Below are 24,431 nucleotides of genomic sequence, written 5' to 3' on the forward strand. Positions count from 1 at the left end.
TGACTTAATGTGCAGGCCCCGCCTTCTCCCCAAAGCAGTCCCTTTCAAATTCTATTCCCAGAGCCCCATGCCGGTTCCTTGCTGCAAAACCAAACGGCTAACCCAGAGCCACACACCGCCCACAACAGCCCTACCAAAACAGAGGAGCAGACTCCAGAGCAGGGCTGCTGCTCATCCCAGCATGGGGGAGTGTAGCTAAAGCGACGTATTTAGAAACAAGAGATTATTTCAAGCGTTTTCAGTGGCCAGGATATAAAATAGGGTCTGAGTGCTCACGGCTGTCTCCCCCAGTTGCTGGCTCATGGGCTACGGGATTAGCTGTACCCATCTTTCCAGGGAGCGCAGGGCAAGGGCTGCGCTGCAGACGTGCTAGTCTGTATCCGGAAAAAGAACAGGAGGACCTGTGGCACCTTAGAGACTAACCCATTTATTTGACCATAAGCTTTTGTGAGCTAATAATGCTCTAATAAATTTGTTAGTGTCTAAGGTGGCACAAGTACTCCTGTTCTTTTTTCAGAGAGGTGCACGAGGGGTGGCAGAGGCCAAAGCTGCAGCAAGCACATGCTACTGGACAGCCACTCTTCTCGGTCCCAGAGTAGCAGCCGTGTTAGTCTGTATCCGCAAAAAGAAAAGGAGTACTTGTGGCACCTTAGAGACTAACCAATTTATTTGAGCATAAGCTTTTCAAGTACTCCTTTTCTTCTCGGTCCCTAACCCAACCCACTGGATCAAACAAGGTATTTTCCCTACACGATGAGCCATGTGTGACGAAGTGGGACTGTTCTTAATGTTTCCTCAGTTTCCCCTATGCAGTTCTTAAGTATCTAGGGGGTGGGGTAAGGGTGTATGATCATTGCAGGGCCCTAGAGGGCAGGTGTGTGCAGGGGTCTGGACACAGAGAATGGCCGACACCCTGTTTCCTGGCAACTGATGGCCTGGGCCCATCCCCCCGCAAGGTGAGAGCTGAAGGGTTGGAGAACAAAGGAATCAGGTGACCTCCTGGCCCGGGAAAGGAACAAAGCCCAGAGGAGGAGGGGCTGGAGGGAGTTTCAGTTTGGGGCTGGCTGGAACATGGAGTGAAGGGCAGACGTGGTTGTCTGACTCACTGCCCCCCAAAATGGACCCAGCCGAGAAGTCCCGTTCTCTGCACCTGCAAGCTCTGTTTTAGACCATGTTCCTGTCGTTTAATAAACCTCTGTTTTACTGTCTGGCTGAGAGTCACGTCTGACTGCGAAGTTGGGGTGCAGGACCCTCTGGCTTCCCCAGGAGCCCGCCTGGGCGGACTCGCTGTGGGAAGCGCACGGAGGGGCAGAGGATGCTGAATGCTCCGAGGTCAGACCCAGGAAGGTGGAAGCTGGATGAGCTGTGTGTCCTGCAGACAGGCTGCTCCCAGAAAGGAGACTTCCCCAGAGTCCTGACCGGCTTCATAGGGAGCAGTTCCAGAGCATCGCCCAGGGACTCCATGACACCATGTCACTGAGATCTTGATCTGGGGCAAAGATCCCCGGCTAGGCCTGCTCTCAATCTCCATAATGCAATCGCTCGCTCGGGATAAAGCCTCCAGCTGAACAAAACCATCCCAGATACAGACAGAGGCTCGGCAAGGCTTCACTGCAAAGCACACCCTTGTTGCACAAAACTCAGTGCCTGCCACTCCCCGCTGGATGCACCACAGAGCCACTCCAGGGACAGACTCCCAACCTGCTGCCACTGCCCCATCAGGGCAGCATGAACCCTGTGGGACACACCATTTGGTGCTGACCAGAGGACTCCCCAAAGGGGACCCTGAACCTCACGAACAGCCAGAAGGATGTGGCTCACAATGCCAGGCCTGGGCAGTGAGGAAAGCATTCATGGCTCCAGAGACACCTTCTGGCCACTTCCAGCTAATCCTTCCATTGCCCCAGTCAATCCCTCAAAAGGGGTCAGGACCCTACCCCGAACAGGCACAGCCAGAATAGGGAATCCAACAGAGAGCGAGCTCTGCTGAGCATCCCATGGTCCACAGAGGACTCCCAGCTTGACTCTGCCTTTGCCACATTTGATTCATTTCTCGGGAAGGCAGCTTCCGTGCCCAGCCAGAGCTGGGCAAGGCCCTGCCTCAACTGGCTGCCAGCCCTTCAACATCCACAGCCGCCTCTGGCAGGCCAGCCATGAGCTGGTGCCTAGACAGGGCTGCTAATCTGTCTCCACACACAGTGTGGGCACGGGCGGGCTGGGTGAAAGGAGTGAAGGATTACGCACATTTGAGTGGAGAATTAGTCCCGCTTTGGGCCTGGAGACACAATTTCATTTTATCTGTTATGCTCAGGCAAGCAAATACAAGATGACAAATCCACTTAGCTGCCAAGCTAGGCCCAGACAGCCCTAGGGGGGCCCCAGTAGCTTTCAGAATCTCAGGCCACTTTCTATGCATGCTCCCGGGGAGGGTGGTGTGTAACGAGGCTGGTTCTGGCGCGACCCAAGTGAGAGTGCCAATTCAGGACGAATTGCTTCAAGCAGGGCAGTCACAGCCCAAGGCTGGGTTTTTCCACCTCTAAGGCAAACCAAACCAGCCAGCCAGAGAGGACTTTGGTTTTACGCCACTGGCTAACCACAAGTCACACAAGCAATTCCTTAGACACTCCAGTTTCCCAGTATCACCACCAGTGCCACTTGTTATGGGGACAAATGGTTATGAAAATCAATACCCCAGTAAAAGAAAAATGGTTTTCTTGATCCCAAAGGCCCAAGCCCCAGACCCAGGTCAATATACAAATCAGATCTTGCCCACAAATCACGCTGTTGCCAATCCTTTAGAATCTAAAATCTAAAGGTTTATTCCTAAAAGGAAAGAAATACAGATGAGAGCTAGAATGGGTGAAATGGAATCAATGACACCCAGTGATGGCAAAGTTCTTGGTTCAGGCTTGCAGCAGGGATGGAATAAACGGCAGGTTCAAATCAAGTCCCTGGAGAACAGCCCCAACTGGGAGGGTCTTTCAGTCCTTAGTTCAGAGGTCAGTGCAGCCAAGTCCCTCCGGAGGTCAGAAGCAGGACTGAAGACAAGATGGAGGAGCTGCAGCAGCTCTTTACAGTCTCTTGCCATGTGGTCTCTGCTGTCTGTGTCCCAAGGACAAGCTGCCCATCCCATGGCCTGGAAACACCTCAGAGTTCTGTCCCTCGGCTGAGTCCCCAGGCGTGTCTGCCTTCTCTCAATGGGTCAGTTGTGTCGCTGATGGTCCTTAATGGGCCATCAGGCAGGCTAGGCAGAGCTGACACCAACTTGTCTGGGGTGTCACCCAGAAGCAGAGCAGAAGTTTGAACTTCAGACAGTGTAGAGCCAATATTCATAACTTCAACTACAAAAATGATACCCACATATAGACAGCATCATCCTAACCAGCAAACCATAACCGTGTCTGAGACACCTCATTTGACCCCCCTTATATAAGATTTGGTGCCACGACAGGACCTTGGTTGCAAGCTGTTCTAGATGGTCCCAGTTCAAGTCAATAATGTCACGGGAAGGGGACGGTTCCCTGGGAACGTGCTCCCTTGTGGCTGGCACCAATGGGTCGCACACAGGTCAAGTCACGAGCTTGAGCCACAGGGCAGCCTGGATCCCGGCTGGCTAGAACAAGGTGGGGGAAAAAGCTCTTGCCATTCTCTGGCTGAGTCGTTCAAGTCAGCTCCCTGCGCCATTTTCAGGGGCAGCAAGACGACCCTGCATCTTGGCCAGCCTCCCTCACCTTGAGCGGGATGGGCTACGACGTCTCAGGCTGCTGATCACAGCAGCTGGCACATTCACCTGCTCACCAATGCCCTGCTGGTGCCACCCTGGCACCATGCAGGGGCCTCAGTGACTACGCTCAGAGGCTGCAGTCCACACCAGCCAGGCAGGGTAGGGGCTGTATCTCTACATTTACAAACTCCTTCCTTCGGGTCAAATGCACATGGAAACACCGTCCACTGGCTTCTCCCCACCCTCTCGCTTGTACATTCCCGGCTCATCTCGCCCCTCCCTCCAAACAACGTCATGGCTGCTGGCACAGGCTGAGTGACGGTCCACGCTGCTGTGCCAGGGGTCGGCAGACCAGCCTAGTCCCACAAGGAGGAGGCACAACATGGGTCAGGCTCCCAAAATCCTCGTCCTTCTTGCACAAGGGACATGGAGTCACTCAGGGCTGGATCTGGGGAGGTGCCAAGCGCCCTCGACTCCCACGGGCCCCAACACAGTCAAGGGATTCTCAGCCCCTGGGCTTGGCTAAGGGGTGTTTGAGAGCTACAGCATGGAGTGTAACCGCAGGACACAGTAAAGGGGCTGGGGAGACTGACAGCAAACGCCAGCTCATCTCGCCAACAGCAGCATGCGCCCCTGCTCCCTGGAAACACTGCAGCATGGTCATAGGCACCCCCAGGGCCGCACAAGGTCAGGGAGTCCTGGTGTTACAGACGAGGAAGGAGCCCGCAAGGGCTGCCTTCACCTTCCACAACCAGTCCACACCTCTGCCATGAGAAGTGGGGTGAGCAGACAGGACCCTGCATTCACACTGATTGGCAGGGGGCTGGGCTACACAGCACCATTCACTGACCCACGAGTGGGGCCCAGGCTAGAATACCCAGGGCACTGCCAGTCAGGAGTGAGGGATAGGCAGGATCAGAGCGGGAGGTGAGCGACCCAGGGCTAGAAGGGGGCCAAGGGTCAGGATTGAGGGGCACCAGCAGATGCGCGGGGAGTTTTCAGGATTCCTGCCTACAGGACAGCTGGCGCTAGGCAGTTCTATCAGGCACTCATTTTAACCTGCAAAAAGTTACACATACACAGACGGCAGGGCTCATCCTCGCCAGCAGGGGGCAGCACAGACAGACGGACATGCACGATTCAGACAGCAATCCGTCACATACTCATGCTTTATGGACACAGAGGAATGACTATTAAAACACTTGTTTTAAAATGTCTGTTGTGACCAAAACCCAAGAGCCAGGTCCTTACGGCATGTGCCAGCACAGCGGACCCCTGGCAGCCTCTGGATGCTCCTGCAATACAGATCAGGATCGATAAGGCAGAGTGAAGCTAGAGCCTTAGCAATATTAGCCTCACTAAAAGCAAACAGCGCTCCGTCTCGGGAGAGATTTCCATCTTTTCACGATGCTCCAGCCTCCATCAGAGAACAAACTGCATTTTTCTTTCACCCTCCAGGAAACACAATTTGTAAAGACACATTTTAAAGCAAAGTTTCTATTTGTGATGGGATAAAGATGAAACCCTTGTCACGTTGCACTATTTAACCGAATCAGTGTGGAAACTGGTGTGACCAACCCCTTTTTGTGGACACTTGTACATTGATTTCAGTGTGCCCGACGCTGAGTTAGCTTAAGCGGATGCTCTTTTACGTTGAATTAAAAAGAGTGTCAGAGCCAGAAAATTTAGAGCCAGAATTAGGGTGTTGCACCCATATCACTAAACCAGTTTGTAACCCATTTCAGTTAAATCAGTGCAAGCTGGGGCTCTAGATGTGGCCTAAATGACTTTCGCCAAAGGAAATCCACTCCTGGAAGCCTGGGCTAATACGTCTCCCAGACACTGTAGTCTTGTTCCTTATGAAGCCAGGAGCCTTATGAAGTTGAGAGATCAAATTAGGGCTGTCGATTAATCACAGTTAACTCACGCGATTAACTCAAAAAAATTAATTGTGATTAATCGCACTGTTAAACAATAGAATACCAATTTAAATTTATTAAACATTTTGAATGTTTTTCTACATTTTTAAATATATTGATTTCTATAACAACACAGAATACAAAGTGTACAGTGATCACTTTCTATTAGTTTTTATTACAAATATTTGCACATTAAAAATAATAAACAAAAGAAATAGTATTTTTCAATTCACCTCATACAAGTACTGTAGTGCAATCTCTTTATCGTGAAAGTGCAACTTACAAATGTAGATTTTTGTGTGTTACATAACTGCACTCAAAAACAAAACAATGTAAAACTTCAGAGCATACAAGTCCACTCAGTCCTACTTCTTGTTCAGCCAATCGCTAAGACAAACAAGTTTGTTTACATTTACAGGAGATAATGCTGCCTGCTTCATTTACAATGTCACCAGAAAGTGAGAACAGGCACTTTTGTAACCGGCACTTTTGTAACCGGCATTGCAAGATATTTGCATGCCAGATATGCTAAACATTCATTCGTATGCCCCTTCATGTTTTGGCCATTATTCCAGAGGACATGCTTCCATGCTGATGATGCTCGTTAAAAAAAAAGTGTGTTAATTAAATTTGTGACTGAACTCCTTCGTGGAGAACCGTATGTCCCCTGCTCTGTTTTACCCACATTCTGCCAAATATTTCATGTTACAGCAATCTCAGATGATGACCCAGCACGTTATTTGATTTACGTAACACTGTCACTGCAGATTTGACAAAACACAAAGAAGGTACCAATGTGAGATTTCTAAAAATAGCTACAGCACTCGACCCAAGGTTTAAGAATCTGAAGTGCCTTCCAAAATCTGAGAGGGACGAGGTGTGGAGCATGCTTTCAGAAGTCTTAAAAGAGCAACACTCCGATGCAGAAACTATAGAACCCGAACCACCAAAAAAGAAAATCAACCTTCTGCTGGTGACATCTGACTTAGATGATGAAAATGAAAATGTGTTGGTCTGCTCTGCTTTGGATTGTTATCAAGCACAACCCATCATCAGCATGTCCTCTGGAATGGTGGTTGAAGCATGAAATGACACATGAATCTGTAGCGCATCTGGCACGTAAATACCTTGCGATGCCGGTTACAACAGTGCCATGCGAATGCCTGTTCTCATTTTCTGATGACCTTATAAACAAGAAGCGGGCAGCATTATCTCCTGAAAATGTAAACAAACTTGTTTGTCTGAGCAATTGGCTGAAGTAGGACTGAGTGGACTTGTAGGCTCTAAAGTTTTACATTGTTGTATTTTTGAATGCAGTTATTTTTTTGTACGTAATTCCACATTTGTAAGTTCAACTTTCATGAGAAAGAGACTGCACTACACTACTTGTATTAGGTGAATTGAAATATTGTATTTCTTTTGTTTTTTACAATGCAAATTTTTGTAATAAAAAATAAGTATCAAGTGAGCACTGTACACTTGTATTCTGTGTTGTAATTGAAATCAATATATTTGAAAATGTAGAAAACATCCAAAAATATTTAAATAAATGGTATTCTATTATTGTTTAACAGCGTGATTAATCGCAATTCATTTTTTTAATCGCTTGCCAGCCCTAGATCGAATATTTTTACAGAAGAGCTGAGAACTGAGATCAACACAACACATTTCCACACGTGTGCATCTGCCACACACTGGTTAATGCACGGCAACGCAAGCCCGTCAGCTCATAACCCCAGCACCGACATTTCTCCAGATCACGCTGCCGCACAACCCTGACCATGCTCTCCACAAAGGGATCTCCAAGCACCTCATAGAGGAGGCTAGTGATTCCACCGATGGGGTAACTGGGGAGCAGAGACTCCCCCAGCATCACACAATGGGCTAGTAGCAGGGCCAGAAGTCAACCCAGCTCTCCTGACTCTCAGGCCAGCTTGGCCACACCGTCCCCAAGACGTTACTGTTCTGCACCCATCCTTTCAGTAAAGGCCACACCAGAGATCTGACACTCTATTCAGAGCCCATCCTTGCACACGATTCCTTTTCCAAGCCATCTGTTACAGACATACTGACCACACAGCCAGGATCAAAGCCATCTTGGCATTCAGAAAGCAAGAGGTCTGTGCTGCAGATCCACCTCCCAGAACGCCTCCTGCACAAGGCTACACTTCCCAGGGACTCAAGACGGGCAAGCCATACAGAGGCTCAGACCACCAGCACCTAAGCTTGCCCGTTAATATCTTTTGCTGCAGCCAGCCAGTTGCTGGGCAGGGCAGCCCCCTCCCCCACTCTGAAGGTCTGAAGCGAAAATAGCGACAGCTTGCTGAGGTGCCGATCAGCCAGCTAGGGGAGTGAACCAGCCCACATGCTGCTCTCTGAACCTTCCTGGGTCCCAAGCCAGGGCTTTTTGGCTCTCTTCCGCTGGCATGGCCACGGCAGCTCTGCCTCCCCAGCCAACGAGCAAAACAGCTGGGCTTTTCAGAGAGACGCCTGAAGGAGAAAGGTTTCAGAGGAACAGCCGTGTTAGTCTGTATTCGCAGAAAGAAAAGGAGTACTTGTGGCACCTTAGAGACTAACCAATTTATTTGAGCATGAGCTTTCGTGAGCTACAGCTCACTTCATCCTCAAATAAATTGGTTAGTCTCTAAGGTGCCACAAGTACTCCTTTTCTTGAAGGAGAAACATGACCAACCAGGCTTCTTTCGATTGCGGATTCATGGCCAATGTGTATCCAGTTAAGAGAAAGACACCTGACTCCCAGGGCCTCAGGGCAGCAAAAACCTCTGTTCTCCAGGACCCAGCACTAGGCTCCGCACAGCAGCAGGGACCAGCTGGGCTCTGGCACCGCAGCGGCGTGGGTAAGCCAGGCTGTGGCATGCAAGCACCAAGCTCTTGAGAAGCAACAAAGCAGCCCAGTGAAATGAATCAAGGGATAGTAACCTGGGGAAAGGCCGCATACAAACTGGCAGAGCCCAGTTCCACTGGGATTTCTTGATGTTCTCTGCTCTTCTGGGCCCCGAGTGCACTGCAGGAGACTTCGACCTCACCCCACCTCTGTGTGGGGAGAGAAGCTACCTGGAAACCCAGTGAAAGGGGTGGTCAGATCAGACAGGGGAGCAAAGTAAAACAGACTCTCCTCCAGGCTGAGATGGGGGGGAGGAGTTTTGGATTTGACTAAAGTTCAGGAGCTGGGATTTCTATTTCATGGGAAATTCTGACATTTTGGGATAAAACCATTCTGGACTGAAAAGAAAAAAGCCCAAACTTCAAAATTTCCTGCAAAATGAAATGTAACAATTGTTTTTATTTGGGACCACTGAAATATTTTGTTTCCACTTTATCATTCTGACTTTTACATTGTATTAAAATATGAAACACAATGCAATACGTATATAAACATTGTATTAACATTACTAATTTAATACAAAAAACACAATGTTTCATTTTGACTTTTTCCATCAACATTTTAATTGACATTGAAACATTCCCACAAAACATTTTGATTTCGACAAACCTGCATTTTTCAATGGAAAACTGTTCTGTGCAAAGCTGCCCCCAGCTTTAGATGTTACATTATGGAGAGGCCGCCCCCCAGAATAATGACATAAAAACCCATTGGTCCCCCACACACCTGACATACTCCCAGCATCTCAGAGCAAGTGCAAAACTGGCACTTGCCTTAGTGGAAGAACGTGACTTGCTCCTACATGGCGCTGACCACACCCTGGGGAGGGGAACCGGGTACGTCAGGCTATCAGCAACTAACCCTAATGCAGCCCGATACCACTGCCAGTAACTGGGCCTTCGCAGGGCCGCTGGGCACATCACAGACGCACAGCCCGACAAACAGAGCTAGGTTTGCCTTCTGTTTCAACTAGAGACAAAAAGGGGAGACGGGGAAGGGTCCACATCCGATCTGGGGAGGAACAAAGGGAGACGGGGAAGTGTCCTTGTCCAACCGGGGGAGGAACAAAGGGAGACGGGACCCTGGGAAGCAGCCACCTCATATTTTCCAAGTTTCAGGCAAGCCCGGGGCATTGCAAAGCCATGCCAAGCGTGGGGCTAACTGCCCTATGTCTCAAACCAACCAGCCCTTGTCTGCAAAGAGCTTGGGGCCACTCTCAATTAAACCCTTCATGGGGCAAGGGCAGGCACAGCCTCTTCTGGGATGCCAATGCCAACAGAGATGAACCCTTTGCACTGAATGGACCAGCACCCCCAAGCCATGCGGACACCCACGTGCCAACTCCAGACTAGGGACCAGAATATCTACACCTTGCCTGAACCTGCCCAGCACAGCCCTGCTGACCCTCCTTTGCCAATAAACCCCTGGAAACCAGTTCTGACTGCAGGCACCTAGCCCACTACAGGTTAAAGGCGAGCCGCAATTAACTCCTTTGTTGCTGACATCCATTGCAATGAACAGTTTCACACCCCTCTCTCGGTACTGTCAGCTGCACTCCATGCAAGCTCTGGCACGTCCCTGGGGCCCTGCCAGGGGCTGGGAACTGGAACACTCGATGGCCCAGGAGCTGTGAAGGCGTCTCTGTCTGTAAAGCTTTTGGGATTTGGCATCATGCTCACAGGCCTGCGCTTGGATGAAGCTTTCTCTCGTCTCATCAAAAATGTGACATGTTCATTTCTGTGTGTCTCCCCCATGAGCCCAGGCTCCCACAGCCTCTCGCACCTCCAACAGCGACTGCATAACAGAAATCACCCGGGCCAAGGTTCAGTGACCAGAGAGTCCCGCAAGAATAGTTTGAACCCACCTGGGCCACCCTAGAGCCTGCAGCCCCTACCCCAAAACATCTCTGGCTTTCTGAAGCACTCCAGAAATCGACGCTCCATAGCCCTACTCTGTCTGTGTTGAGTGACTCCTGACCAAGCCACATGGCAAACAAAGCGAGAGGAATGGTCCACAAGGCCCATTAAATTGGGGGAAGAAGAGTGGGCTAGTGTGAACCATGGACCTAGAACGAAGGAAGCTCAGTGGAAATGGAAAATCAACGGATCCTTGGGAACCTGCTGGGAAATAAGCGGAGCGTTTCTGAACACACCAAACAACCATGCTGAACCAACGGCTGCTGATGGGGGTTAAAGGCAGACACGTGTATAACAAAAGTCCCTGGAGAGCGGATTTGGAAAAGGGACTTTAAAATTAGAAATATGACTAACAGAGGGGCCCGGAAAAATGAGAGGCCCAAAGCAAGAACTGGTGTGATGAGCTGGCCGGCGTGCAGCGGGCTGGCGGTAGGGGGGAACTCATTCCATGTGCCATACAGAAAGGAGATGGAGAGGTGGGGGGAGTGGAGCAGGGACCACACCGCCCTTTAGGAGGCAGGCACAGCACAGATCCTGGGGAAGGGGCGCTTACTCCCATATGATGACAATCCTAAGAATCCTAAGGGGAAATTTTGGTATTAACCTATCTGACAACCTCCCCCTCCTCCCCACTGCCACCTGAGCTACCAGAAACATGCGCAGTTTCTGCTCTCTCTCTTCCCCTCAGGACTCCTGTGAAACAGGGACCAGTGCCGAAGAACCCAGGACTGTCATGGTATTGCAGGCTCTTGCCCTGGGAAAGCAAGCACTTCCATTCTAAGCACTTATAAAAGGCACAGATGACTAATGGGCTCATCAGTGCCGGAGAGAAGCCCGTCAGGCTGCAGAAGCCATGCCTAGCACACCCCTCGCACACCAGAAATGCCATGGCTGCGTTTTAGAAAACAACAACAAATGGGAGAGACGCGCAAGCATTGGACACCCGTTCTCAGCCTGGACAAGGGGTTATGACACGCAAAAGGCAAGAATCCTCTCCCTTTCCCCCCTGCAAAGCTTAACAGCCAGCATTTGTGCATCGTGGGGAGTAGACAGACAGGAATGTGTACACCGCACTCAGCTTTCACACCAACAATGGAGAACTGAGCACTCCGAGAGCCAGCAACCCACACAGTGTCTAATAAAACCCTAGCAATCCCCCGATCACACACACACAGCCATGTCGCAAACCAGAATGTCCATGTCACAACAGCAGTGAATTCAGAAGCCAGAGCGAAAGCAGAGACTGCAAAACTTACCAACCAACTGTTTCAATAAAGAACAATCCGTGACCATGTTACGGCTGGACTATAATATTCCACTGCAAGAAGCTGTACAGCCCCGGTGGGAATCCAGCCTGCTGTTAAAAGGTAAAACTTGGACCCCGGACTAAGCCGAACGTGAGCGGCTGCAGCAGGGGAAACAAGCACCAACGACCATATTTTGTTTTGCAAGCAACCAGCGCTCCCGTCCCCTCTCTGGTGCAGCTAGATGGGCGGATTCCTCTTTATCATCCGCTCAGCTCACCCCTATCATCCAGGAAGCTGTGTACACATAGGCGCCTCCCCCTGAGGTTTCCCAACGCTGCAGGGAGAAGCAGCTGAAGGCAAAGCACCTTCTATCAAGGGGCAGAGGCTGCAAGGCTCAAACCATCCCTGCACCCAGCATGCCGATTTCAGGCAGGCAGAGCCGGCTCAGGCCCTTCCAACACACCTGCTGCTCCTGGGCGAACAGGCTGCACGAATAAAGCCCCTGGTCTGTACATATGCTCCCCACCATGTGAAAGGCATGTCATAAAACAGTACAGCTGCTTTGTCTAGCCAAGGAGGAGCCCGAGAGCCCGGCTCAGCCGAGCAAAGGGATCCCCAGGATCCAGCTAACTCCTCTGGCTCAAAGGCAGCATTCAGGTTACAGCAGAGACGGAGCTCAGGGAAGTAGGAGGGTGATGAGCGAGGTCTCAGGGAAGCCCCCCAATAAGAGAAGCAGGAGGGCCAGGCTTATGTTCAACCAGCACCACTACCTCGAAGCGAGCCGCCTCTTCTCACCCTGGCACTGATGGTCCCTCTCTCTCTCCGCCACCCTGAGGAGTTTTGCTCCTGTTGGAATCAAACAAACCCAGCCCCCATGAGGGGACAGAAGCTGCTGGGCTCCCTTGGGGTCTGGCTCAAAGCATCCCGCATGCTTCTCTTTCTGAGAGCGAAGATCTGAGCTGCCAGGCCTGGGGAAGGGGGCCCAGGTCTTTGTCGAACTGAGGTTCCTTCCAGTGACTTTCCTCCATTCAAATAACCCTCCCGATGCTCAGGCTGCTTCCCAGATGACGTCCGGTCTCAGCAATGACACCACCCAGGCCATGGCTTGGAGGGGAGGAAAAGCTGAAGCTGGGGGAAACTGGCCTGAGGCTGGGGTGAAGCACTGCAGGCAGCTCTGGTTCAGCAGCACCAGAGCAGGCACTGCATCCAGCTGGGACAGTGTTGCCTTTTCGAGGCAAGGAGCAGTGTGCCCGAGGGGCCCCATATGCACTCTACCTAGCTACCAGCCCAGCCCCCACCCATCCGCTGAGCCTGCTGCACCAGAGCACTGGGAAGGGGCAGGCTCCCCGGGGTGGCCAAGAGACAGAAAGCAGCAGAAACCGGTCAGGGACACGGGCTGGACAGGCCTGAGCCCTCCCTGGACTGCAACGAGTGCCCCATTGGTTGGGACTTCCTGCTCCTGCCCCCTCTTGCGAACAGGTCCCACCCCCACCTGGCTGCCTGTGGCTTCAAGCCAAACCCATCAAGAAAGCGGCTTTTAAAATCAGCTGAGTGGATTCCCTCAAGTGTCTGACTCACATTTCCTACATCTCACAGCCCTGCCACGGGGCCCCAAGCACCACCTGGGCCTTTCTAGAGACCAGAGGGTAACACGCTGCACTGCTACAACCATCTTTTCACCTGGAGATCCTAAAGCATGCTGGACCCCACAGCTCCCTCCCGGGATGTTCTCGGATGCTAGGGGCCCATACAAAATGCTCCCAAGGTATGCATCCCAAGGCATCATATGCGGTGCATTCAAAACAAACACAGAAATATCATTACACCAAGCAGAGAGGGCCTTTAAAATGTAAGGCCCTAAAGAATTTAATGGGAATGAAACCAATGGGGATCCTATAGAAATCACGCTAACCCCCTTAGAATTTAGTAGAGAATGAGCTCACTTCTATAGGGTTCTCTCAACAACGCTATAAATAGGCTTGGAAGGATTAGATTTTAATCAATAAATGTTGGTAAACCTCGATTTCAATGTACACACAGCCCGATGAAAAAATACTCCCATCAGTAATAATCGAAATTTACAGGTAGGCAAAGTAAGCAAAATTCTGGTCGAGAACTTACTAGAGACTGTCATTACATAATTGTCTGACACCCCCAAAATTTCCTGCAACTGTGAAAATTTCAAATCAATAAAAATTGAAAAAAATGCTTAAAAATAATCAGCATTATCTGCTGCAATCATAAGAAAATCAGAGTCCCACTCTGCCGACCCTAGCTGCACAGTTCTCCAGCGCAGAGAGAACGTATGAGCAAATTCTCCAGCATGCTCCAATGTATCTAGGAAAACCTGGCTGTTGGCTGAATTCTGCAGGGACAGTCCCCCACCTGGATGACGCGGAAGCGCTTTCCGGTGCAAGTCGCCCCTACAGTAATTCCTGCTCAGCTCGAAAGCCATTTCTGAGTCAAACGTGCTTCTTCACCATACTCTGCAGCACAGCCACCAACTGCTTCCTCACACCTATGCAGTGGTGAGCGCAGGGAGCAGGGATTTTGCATCAGCTAGACAGAGCAGGGAAACCCCATGAGCAGAGACTTCACTGCTTATCTGGGGTCAAAGCTTCCCCAGCTCTCGGCAAGGCAGCTCCATTGAGATATGGCAGCGAATCAAGTGCTGAAAACTCTGGCGGCGGCTGGACTCCATCCCCAGACCAGCAGAGCAAACATCCCCCACAGTGCCCCAGGCACCGCAACTATGGCCTTGTTGCCACCCTGTCCTCTCCTACGGGACTGTCACTCGCACTGGAAGGCGAGAGACTCTACAATTGCTCTTCATGATCAAACCGTGGGCATCCGCTCTCCCACAGGGAACACGGTAGCCCCCAACTGACACTCAACAGCTTCTGCTGATTTCTGACACTGGAGTAGGAGAGGTACAGATCCTGCATGCCATAGCTGGAGGTCTGATGCCAAACCCAGGGGAGGCACGCAAGGTGGTTTTAAGGAGGTGCCCCTAGGGGCTGGAAGAGAGGGCTGTCGCAGGACAAGCACGAGCAGGAGACAGTCTTACTTGTCCATTAGGGCAGTACAGGCTCTCTCAGTGCCCCTTACACCTGGCACCTCCTTCCACATCGCCTCTGACTGCAGTCCATGCTTTTCCCTCGTCCATCCTGAGAGCACGACCCCAATGCACATTCCTCCAGCCTCCAGGCAGCATCACAAAGCCACCCTGGAAATGGCCTAGAACGCTGCTGGCCTGGAGGCAGGACAAGATATCCTGGGACACCAACCTGCACAGCGACGGATGGGCTGCAATCAGGGCAGCACAGCACCATGTGGATAGAAAGTTTCAAAAGTGATGCGGCTTGCTTGCCACAGCATGAACACAGGCCAGCCAAGAGGTGTGAGCTATCCCGGTGCAGTTTCTATGCATAGACAAGCCCTAGGACACTCACCCTCTGCCTCACCAACACTCAAGGAGTTAACCGTATATACTATGAACTCCGTGAAAGGTACCATGCCAGTGTCCCTATGCCCCACCACTTCCCTAGAGCAAACAGCCTCGGAGGGAAGTGTCTCTGGCTGGCTCCATCCACACCCACACCCACCCAGGGTCCGCTCCCTCACAGGTGGTGATGAAATTTGAAACAGGACCCGCATCACTGAGTCAGCCCAATATTGAGATACGGAAGGCAGAACAAGGGGTCCGCCCTCTTCTCAATATCACCATGAAAAGGGAACTGAAACCACACCAGGCGAATACCCTGCAGCCGACTTACAGCAGCCACCCAGTCAGCAGGGGACTGAATCGGAGCAGCAGCCACTCATCCCGGGTCCAGGCCTCACTGGGGGATTCCGCAGGAGCGAGCCCACAGACACATGTAGCAACACTAGGCCACGCAGGGTCTGCTTTCCCCAGGAGCAAAACACCCACAGTCAGAGGCAGCCATTCAGACGTGCTCTGAGCCAGCGTGCTGAGCGCCAACACAATTCAACAGCCCTGTGCTTGGACAGCAGCTCAAAGTGCTGCCGGAAGCCGAGATTCTTCTTACTCTTCCAGGGACAAATTGAACATCCCTGAGGCAAAAAAATTGGGAAAAGCTTCGCTTTGTAAACGAATGTTAGAATCTAGCTGACTCCCACCCAGCCAAGCTGCCTCCTGCTCCTCACATCCGAGTGCCTGGACATTAGACAGGCCAGTCTCCCGCTGTCATAAGGGGCTGAGATCTGCAGCTCCACCACTGTCTGTCTCCGCAGGGTTTTCCTTTTCCAAAGGGAAGGGTTTGTACGTTAGGCTTCAGCAAAACAAACAGAAAAACCCCAAAGTCTCTGAAACTTTGCTTCTAAACTAGAGAGCAGCTTCTCTTTGCCACTGTACTCTGCTAAGGCGGCCAGCTTTGTCACCAGACTCTCCTAGTCCTTTCCCAGGCGGCCCCCAGGCAACACTGAACCATCCTGAGCTCCTCTGCAGGGCCCCAGCTTGTCCACATTTCAGTCCCTCTTAAAGATACCTCTGCCCTGCTGCGATGGTGAATCTCCTGGATCTGTGTATGAGCTTACGCAAACTGCCTGTCTGTGCCCCGCTTCCACCGACCTTTGTCATTCAGCTGCGAGTCCCTTGGAGCAGGGGCCATCCTTACATGTTTGGAAAGGTGCTGGCATGCAGCGAGTGCTACTGCAAAGAAAAAACAACCTAACTTGGGGCCTTCAGCTGGGCTTGGTTACTGATCCCTGGGGTGTTCCCAGAACCTGGGTTTAACTCCCAAGACGCCATGCACAGCACAAGCCAAGAGAGCTCATAATACGTTAGGGGCACTGCAGCCTGGCCAGTAGGCACAGGTGCAAACAGCCCAACAGGCTGGAGCTGGTGTATTGCTACCCACAAGCCCCCGAGCAGCCCCCAGCTCGGCTCCCAGGACAGTGCGGTGCATGAAATAAGATCCCGCAGATTCCTGCCTGCTCTAAACACGTTCCACAACATGCAACATGGAGCAGAGCATTGTAAGGGGCAGCCAGTGCTGCACAGCTCTGCCCCACCCACAGCTTGGTACAGGGCTGGCACTTAGAGAGACCCCGGCCTCGAAAGGGGCCAGAGTCTAGATTCAGCCTGCGCAATCCTGAGAGCTACCAGACTGGGAACCAACCACGTGAGTAGAGTTTCTGCAGATTAGACCTAGGTAATCCACCCTGCTGCTCATGCCCCCTGGGTTCCAAGCAGTACGTCTAGTGGTCTTGGCAGAAACCCAGCACCCAAAAATTCCCAAATTCTACCCCCAGACTGTCAGTAATTCCCTGGGTGACCCTGGGCAAGGCCTCTTCTTCCTCTTCAGTAACACAGGGACAGTCATGGAGCAGGGAGGTGACTAGTAATGGCCTGTCTACGCTGGAACATCCACCACTGGTGGATTTGCATCACTGCCAACTCAATTCGCACCTTGCTACCTATCCTAGTCTGAAACTGGAGTAAGCTGCCCTGGTGCAAGTCACATTGCACCAGTGTAAATCGTGTCTGCATGGGAGGGTGTGAGTGTGTGTGGAGTTGCACTGCTGCAACAGGGAGTGTCTACCAGGCCTTGTTTGTGACTGCCCCGCATTGGGAGGGCGTGAAGTGCTACACGAGTATCAGATCTCCCTTCCACAGTCAGAAGCCATTTACAAACAGTCCCTGTCCCTAAGCCCTACAGGTTTTTCTGCAGTGTCACTCTATCAACCATTACTGATTCTGAAACAAAATGGTAATGTTAAAAACCGAATAGAGAAGAAAACAAAAGCTACCAAAAGTCCCTTTGCCTCATTAAAAAAAATGAAAATTACCCTTTCTTCAGTTGTTTGGATTTCAGCTTTTCAACTGTTCTCAGCCCAGTTCCCAGGATGACACACAAGGCTAGGAAACGAAACACCTACGTACAAAGAGACACATATGGGGGAAGTACCAAATAGCATCATGCTACCATCTTGTTTGTACTGTTTGTATAGTACCTAGCACAATGGGGTGCTGGTCCATGAGTAGGTCTCCTGGGTGCTATGACAATACAAATAATATATAATAAAGCCTATAGCAACATGCTCTAGAGGTTTAAGCTGAGGAGGGGAAATCCACTTTTTCACACCGTACAACAGGGAATGCAAACTGTACCTGGACCGAGGCAGCAGGCTGAACTCTCACCACCATCCTCACAGTCATCTCCAAGACAGGCCCTCTATCATGCCAGTCAATCCTAACTGGCCTATCATTCCCAGGCCAAGGCACCTTGTTTGTATTGAAGTCGGCTGGGGGAGGGGGATAGTGTTGTGGGGAAGAGCGAGAAGTCCAACATTTCAGACTAATGCCCTATACCACAAGCATGGTATGGATGTCACTCTAGAAAGGACACTGGGTGATGGCCACGAGACCTGTCTTTCACACCCCATAAGGCTTACCTAGGAAAAGAACAGAGGTTATGCCGGCTCTGTGAGACAGGATGTGAATTTCACTGGAAGAGACAGAGATGCTATGCAACCAGCTTGAGAACTGAATTAAGTAGTTTGTCTCTGCTCTCACCACACAAACACACTGCCAGCAGTAAGGCCCTGGTACTGACACTGCAAAAACTACCTATAGCCTGCACCCAAGGTTTGGGGGTTTTTACGTCGGGTTTAGTGACACTGAGTTTCACAATGACCAAAATATTTACAAAGCTGTTACCTCTCTTGGTCGACTTTAACACTTCCTCCCCACCCCATCCTGGCTCATGTGAAGCAGGTGTTTGAAGAAATCCCCTCTTCAAAGGGCAGGTACAAAACAACTCTAAAACCAAGATGTTGGTTTCACTTTGGTTTCTGGGCAATGCAATCCGGGGGCTGTGCATTTCAGAACCATACAATTAGGCCTTGATCCTATAACTGATCCCACAACTGGACCTGAGCAGACAGACCCATGCACCTGCACATAGGTGAAGTCTACGGGGCTCCGTACAGGTCTGATTACAGGGTCAGGGCTTTGACAACACAAAACATTCCATTTCTTTTTACTTGTTCAAACTGTCCTCCGTGGCTGGCATCTCCTCTGCCCTGTCACTGACTCACCCACTCTGCAAGATCTCCTGCCCTCCTTGTCTTCCTATGCTAGGGTTCTTCAGGTGATCTCCTATCACGGCATTAGCTCTGATGCAGAGATAGCACAAGCCTTTTTACTACCATGTTGCATAATTTTGCTTCAAGCAGGTTGAAAATATTATTATCTATGCATATTACAGTCGGGCCTAGAGGCCCTGACCAGGTCAGCGCCCCATTGTACAACGCGGCAGCCACACACACTCTTGCCCTCTCTTACATCTGGCCAACCACACGGTTTGTACCAGCATACTTATGTGAGCTGGGGGGTGGTTTGTTACGGATATAGGTGTACCAGTACAATTCCTGCTGTGGATGCAGTTATACCAGTATAAAGGTGCCTTGTACCAATATAGCGTATTGTCCTTCCCATATGGGAATAAGCTATGCGGGTAAAAGCACCGTCATACTGGCAAAACCTCAGCCACACGGGGGGAGGCAGCGGGTGCCCTGCTTTAGCTGCGCTGGGGTCTGCACTGTCTACGTGGAAGCAAGGCCTTACTCTAGCACCATCGCCAGAGCTAGCAAAACAGTGGAAGCTGGTTTGTTCCCAAACTGCTCAATTAGACACAGCTGGTGGGAGTGGCTTTCATGCACTAGACACCCCGGGCTCTAGCCAAATCAGCTACTATCCCGAGTGCAATCACCAGGACCAGATTTTCATGCAGCACTTTGAACTACAGCACGGAGCAGCACAGAGTTGGAACAAGAGTGCCAGGCTGATGACAGGACATTGCCAGTTAAGAACGGGGACCCCCCGATGACGAGAGAGATCACGCACTAATCCTGGCCTCTCTATAAATCCAGGGTACACCCTCATCTTGAATACTCCATGCAGATGTGGTTGCCCCAACTCAAAAAAGATCTATTGGAATTTGAAACGGTTCAGAAAAGGGCAGCAAAAATGATGAGGGGTATGGAACGGCTTCCATATGAGGAGAGATTAATAAGACTGGGACTTCTTGGCTTGGAAAAAAGATGACTAAGGGGGGATATGATCAAGGTCTATAAAATCATGACTGGGGTGGAGAGAGTAAATCAGGAAGTGTTATTTACTCCTTGTCATAACACAAGAACTAGGGGTCACCCAATGAAATTAACAGGCATCAGGTTTAAAACAAACAAAAGGAAGTATTTTTTCCACAAACGCACAGTCAGTCTGTAGAACTCCTTGCCAGAGGATGTTGTGAAGGCCAAGACTATAACTGGGTTCAGAAAAGAACTAGATAAGTTCATGGAGAACAGGTCCATCAATGGCTATTAGCCAGGCTGGGCATGGTGTCCCTAGCCTCTGTTTGCCAGAGCTGGAAATGGGAGACAGAGGATGGATCGCTTGATGATTCCCTGTTCTGTCCATTCCCTGTGGGGCACCTGGCATTGGGCACTGCCAGAAGACCAGACACTGGGCTAGATGGACCTTTGGTCTGACCCAGTGTGGCCGTTCTTATGGCTCTGGGAACACCATTCTCTTCCGGAAGGAGGGAGTGTGAGGTTCCTTCAAGAATTTAGGAGGGGAGAGAGCAGCACATGGGAATGTCCTCATGGGGATCCCGCCACCTCCTGGCGCAGGGACCCGCGCCCCACAGGGCTCCTCCTGCCTCTCTTTCCTCACAGCCACTCAGGATGACCCAGACCGGTGACGGTCTGTCTGTCTGGGCCTCTGTCTCACTCAACAGCCTGGCAGTGTCAGCCCGTCAATGGTAGTCAGCCTGTGTGTGTCAGTCAGTCAGCGTCAGCCAGTCAGCCAGCGTCTGTCTGTCTGTCAGCGTCAGCCAGCGTCTGTCTGTCTGTCAGCGTCAGCCAGTCAGCCAGCATCTGTCTGTCTGTCAGCGTCAGCCAGTCAGCCAGCGTCTGTCTGTCTGTCAGCGTCAGCCAGTCAGCCAGCGTCTGTCTGTCAGTCAGCGTCAGCCAGTCAGCCAGCGTCTGTCTGTCAGTCAGCCAGCGTCTGTCAGTCTGTCAGTCAGTCAGCCAGTCAGCCAGCGTCTGTCAGCCAGTCAGCCAGTCAGCCAGCGTCTGTCAGCCAGTCAGCCAGCGTCTGTCTGTCTGTCAGCCAGTCAGCCAGCGTCTGTCAGTCAGTCAGTCAGCCAGTCAGCCAGCGTCTGTCAGTCAGTCAGTCAGCCAGTCAGCCAGCGTCTGTCTGTCTGTCAGCCAGTCAGCCAGCGTCTGTCTGTCTGTCAGCCAGTCAGCCAGCCAGCCAGTCTCTGTGTCAGTGTCTGTCTGTCAGCCAGCCAGAGTCAGTCAGTGTGTGCGTCAGTCAGCCAGTCTGTGTCAGTCAGCCAGTGTCTGTCTGTCTGTCTGTCAGCCAGCCAGCCAGCCAGTCAGAGTCAGCCAGTGTCTGTCTGTCTGTCAGCCAGTGTCTGTCTGTCTGTCTGTCAGTCAGCCAGTCAGTCAGAGCCAGTCAGTGTGTGTGCGTCAGTCAGCCAGTGTCTGTGTCAGCGTGTGTCTGTCTGTCAGCCAGTCTCTGGGTCAGTGTCTGTCAGTCAGTCACCGTGTCGGTCTGTCCGAGTCGCCGCCCCGGGCCCGGCCAGGCCGCGCGCTGCCGCCCTCCCTTGTTTACCGCCCGCGGGCCCCGCCCCCACCGGGGTCCCCGGGCCCGGCCCGCGCGGGCGGCCGGAGCGAGCGTCGGGGGCGGCGCCCCGGGGCTGGAGGGAAACCCGGCCCGGCCCGGCCCGCTCCTACCTCCGGCCGCGCCGGGCGGCTCCGGCCCCGGCTTCCGCTTCGCTCCGCGGCGGCTGCTCCCGACTCAGCTCCGGGGCCGGCTCTGCCCCCTCCGGCCCCGCCCCCGGCCCCGCGCCCGGCCCCGCCCCCACTGAGCCCCCTCGGCCCCGCGCCCGGCCCCGCCCCCCGAGCCCCCGGCCCCGCCCCCTCTCCCCTGAGCGCCCCCCCCCCGCGAGCCCAGCGCCCGGCCCCGCCCCCACTGAGCCCCCTCGGCCCCGCGCCCGGCCCCGCCCCCCGAGCCCCCGGCCCCGCCCCCTCTCCCCTGAGCGCCCCCCCCCCGCGAGCCCAGCGCCCGGCCCCACCCCCACTGAGCCCCCTCGGCCCAGCACCCGGCCCCGCCCCCCTCTCCTCTGAGCCCAGCGCCCGGCCCCCCGAGCCCCGCCCCCGCCCCACCTGAGCCCCCCGGCCCCGCCACCGACCCCGCCCCCTCTCCCCTGAGCCCCCCCCCGGCCCAGCGCCCGGCCCCCCCGAGCCTCCCCTCCTCTGAGCCCAGCGCCCCGCCCCCCCTCCCCTGAGCCCCCCCCGGCCCCCCGAGCCCCCCGCCCCCGAGCCCCCCGGCCCCGCCCCCTCTCCCCTGAGCGCCCCCCCCCCCGCGAGCCCAGCGCCCGGCCCCCCCGAGCCCCCCCCTCCTCTGAGCCCAGCGCCCCGCCCCCCTCTCCCCTGAGCCCCCCGAGCCCCGCCCCCGGCCCCCCGAGCCCCGCCCCCGGCCCCCTGAGCCCCCCGCCCCCGAGCCCCCCGGCCCCGCCCCCTCTCCCCTGAGCCCCCCCCGCGAGCCCAGCGCCCGGCCCCACCCCCACTGAGCCCCCTCGGCCCAGCACCCGGCCCCGCCCCCCTCTCCTCTGAGCCCAGCGCCCGGCCCCCCGAGCCCCGCCCCCGCCCCACCTGAGCCCCCGGCCCCGCCCCCCTCTCCCCTGAGCCCCCCCCGAGCTCAGCGCCCGGCCCCTCCCCCCCGGCCCAGCGCCCGGCCCCCCCGAGCCCCCCCCTCCTCTGAGCCCAGCGCCCGGCCCCCCGAGCCCCTCCCCCGCCCCCCTCTCCCCTGAGCCCCGGCCCCGCCCTCCTCTCCCCTGAGGCCCCCCCCCTGCCGCTCAGCCCCCCCCAGCCCAGCGCCCGGCCCAGACCCCCTCTCCCCTGAGCCCCCCCCCGCCCGGCCCCTCCCCCGGCCCCCCCGAGCGCCCCCCCCAGGCCCAGCACCCGGTACCCACTACCCTTTCCCCCACAGACCCCGCACCCCACTGACCCCATAGCACCCTAGGTCCCTGCCTTCCTGGGCAGCTCCCTTTTCTTTCTTCCCTGCACCCCACTGACCTTCATCATACCGCAGTCCCCTCCCCAACCCCCTTCCCTTCCCCTTGTGAGCTCCCCGATTACCTGCCCCCACATTCCTCCCTGCCCTCACCCTCCTGTCCCCAGTGCAGCCCCACACTCCCCCCTGCCCTCCTCTCCCCCCCCCCGCAGAGCCGTAGAGGTGACTTGCAGAGCGAATAGCAAGGGGGTTGGTGCTTCCTTTTGCCCCTCTGTGGGGCAGGGGCAGGGGTCAGTCCACCTCACACAACAGGGCAGCTGCCTTTCCCTCTAGAGGTGGGGTTCCAGTTCTTGCCGGCTTGGCTTGGCTTCCCCTCTGCGGATGGCAGGACAAGGGGTTGGCCTGTGGCACCAGTGACGCCAAGGGCCCCATACTGTCATGGGAGCCTCCAGGACAGACCGGCAGCATCAGGACCCTCACCCCAGACTAGCTAGCAGAGCTAAGAGGGCTCCCCAGCCCCCTGCCTGGTTCCTCCAGGGAGACCTCGAATAAAACCAGGGAAAAGAGAGTCGAGCTCTTTGTTCTATCTAAGGCTGAAAAGGAACCACAGAAAATCTCCTAGCCTCTTAGGCCTTCTCTGTGTAGCACAGACTGTACAGGGCCCGCAGCTACATTCTTCCTGTGCAGTTCCCCTGGAAGTTTCACTTTCTCCTCATGCTCAGCAAGAGCCCCCAATTTAGCCCTAGGCCGGGGGGCAGTACAAACCCCATTCCAACCCCCCCAGAAGAGCTGAGCAGCACGTGGGCTTTGCGCTGCCCAGACAGCCCTGTTACCCAAGGGCTGCACCCCTTGGAGGCTTGGCAGTGGCATCTTGAGAGCCAGACACACACATGGGCTCATAGTCCCTTCTCCTGCCTTTGCAGCCTTTGACAAATGCAGCCTTACCCGCCCAGATCCCATAAGAATGCTGCAGCAAAGATCCTTCTCCTAGCCTGGCACTTCGACCATGGCACTCCTGTCTCTGCATCCCTCCAGCGGTTCTCTCTTCTCTACGGCATCACAAGGAAGCTACTTGCCTTCACTTTCAGCCTCTCCCCGGACCCCATCCTACCCGTCAGCTCTCCGCCGAGAGTCGATTCCCATGGTGCCAGCCTCCATCACCCACTCGTTACATTTTCAGACCAGCACCTTGTGCTTTCTCTCCTGCTGCCCCTCGCCCTAGGGAGGAGCTCCCTCTAAACCCCCTCAAAGCTAGATAACTATTCACTTTCAGCCCCTGCTCAAAACTCCTTTTCTGTGACACTGACCACTAAATTAACACGAGTGCAGCAGCAGGCGTTCAGACATTACTGCTGACCAGTATGTCTGTGTATTCCCCGCGTTGGTCTGGCTTGTGTCTGGTACACTCTTTGGGGGCAGGACCACCTTTTGGTTCTGTGTTGGTACAGTGCCTGGCAGCTCAAAACTAGGCACTACGGTAAAACATAATGAATAATCCAGTTTTCAGAATAACTGCCTGCATTACAGTGTGCTCCAGCCAGCCAAACATGAGAGAAACGTGCTTTCTGGATGGACAGAGAGTTCTTTTGGATGCAACAGTAATTGTGCCAAGGACTTGCATGTAATTGGGAGGGGGAGGGAAATCACTGCTAAGCAAGTGCAGTAGGAGT

The 24,431-nt window shown here is 53.7% G+C and overlaps 1 protein-coding gene across 7 annotated transcripts in view; it reads right to left on the reverse strand.

The window, feature by feature from the left end:
- Window positions 1–21,574, reverse strand: part of STAT5B (signal transducer and activator of transcription 5B) — a 45,228-nt gene extending 23,654 nt beyond the window's left edge. For 4 of the 7 annotated variants that reach the window (XM_048829969.2, XM_048829976.2, XM_048829968.2 and 1 more), the window contains exon 1: window positions 11,721–11,963. The gene's annotated coding sequence lies outside the window, so the exon portion shown is untranslated. Of the gene's footprint in view, window positions 1–11,720; window positions 11,964–17,522; window positions 17,608–21,479 lie in introns of those variants that run through there. The other 3 variants (XM_048829974.2, XM_048829971.2, XM_075123729.1) reach the window with 2 other exon arrangements.
- Window positions 21,575–24,431: the final 2,857 nt, after the last annotated feature.

Source organism: Caretta caretta, chromosome 27 (genome assembly GCF_965140235.1).
Source record: "Caretta caretta isolate rCarCar2 chromosome 27, rCarCar1.hap1, whole genome shotgun sequence".
In the NCBI taxonomy this organism is placed as follows: domain Eukaryota; kingdom Metazoa; phylum Chordata; order Testudines; family Cheloniidae; genus Caretta; species Caretta caretta.